The sequence below is a fragment of the Nycticebus coucang genome, chromosome 16 (genome assembly GCF_027406575.1).
Source record: "Nycticebus coucang isolate mNycCou1 chromosome 16, mNycCou1.pri, whole genome shotgun sequence".
Taxonomy (NCBI): domain Eukaryota; kingdom Metazoa; phylum Chordata; class Mammalia; order Primates; family Lorisidae; genus Nycticebus; species Nycticebus coucang.
In genome coordinates, this window is record NC_069795.1 from 39,731,471 (window position 1) to 39,732,904 (window position 1,434).

The following is a 1,434-nucleotide window of genomic DNA, read 5'->3' on the forward strand; positions in this document are numbered from 1 at the left end:
GAGCAGACATAGATTTCCTTGTGATTCAGGCAGGTGTAAACCCCTGCAGTATCTGCTCATTGGAGGCAACTGGGTCACAGCCCTGTGGGGTTACAGTGAGTGAGTATGACAAAGGTGCAAGGTGGGGAAGGAGGCATCAACCTTCCCAGACTAATCTATTTGCTGGGTGGGTACTCCTGACTTCATGGAGCACTGGAGCAAGTCATATTTGAGTTGTCAGCAGACCCCTGAGATCTACTTGCCAGAGACATTTTAAACTCTCCCACCTGAGACAGGTGCTGACTAAGACAATTGATTTGGACCTTTTGAACTGAGCCAGTCACCTGAGGACTATCCAAGTGGTGCCCTGGGTGTCTGGTTGTAGGAAGGAGTTGATTTTCCTTTTCCAATTGTTACCTGTGCGTGGCAGGGTGACTTAAATGCTGGTATTTCTCCACAGCTGAGACTTCAACACAGAGTAACTGTTTCACTAGGGTCAGACAGAGACCAACTGAAAACAAGACAGAGCCACTTAGTCCCACCATACCAAACAGGTCCCCAGTTTCTCAGGCCGTAGCACTGTATGGATCCTCAACAAAGCTCCAGGAGAAAAGTCAAATGGTGTAAAATAATCATGGGGCAGAATCAGTGGAAAAACTCTCGTAACATGAATAACCAGAATAGATTAACCCCTAACCTCCTAAGGAAAGTTATGGCAGATGTAACTGAAGATACCATTCATAAACAGCTGGCCGAGATGTCAGAAATCAAACTCAGAATTTGGATTGCAAACAAGATTAATAGAATGGAGGAAAATTTGGAATTAGAAATTTGAGGAGCAATTCAAAAGTCAGAATTAGAAATTCGAGGAGAAATTCAAAAGTTGTCTCAGGAATTTAATGAATTTAAAGACAAAACCACCAAATATTTTGATGCACTGAAGTAAGAATTTGCAGCCCTCAAAGATCTGAAAAATACAGTAGAATCCCTCAAAACAGGGTAGAGCAAGCACAAGAAAGGATTTCTAACATTGAAGACAAAGCTTTTGAAAGATCCCAATCTCTCAAAGGGGAAGAGAAATGGAAAGCAAAATGGATCATTCTCTCAGAGAGCTCTGGGATAATTTGAAGAAGGCTAATATCCACCTCATTGGAATCCCTGAAAGTGATGAAGTGGCTTCGCAAGACACAGAGGCCCTTCTCCATGAAATTATGAAATAGAATTTTCCAGACATGCCAAGAGATTCTGAAATTCAGATAGCAGACGTTTCAGAACCCCAGCACAGTTCAACCCAAATAAGACATCCCCAGGCATATCATAATTAACTTCACCAAAGTTAATATGAAGGAGAAAATTCTGAAAGCAGCCAGACGTAAGAAATCCTTACCTACAAATGGAAGAATATTAGAATGACTGCAGATCTCTTGGCTGAAACTTTTCAAGCCAGAAGAGGGT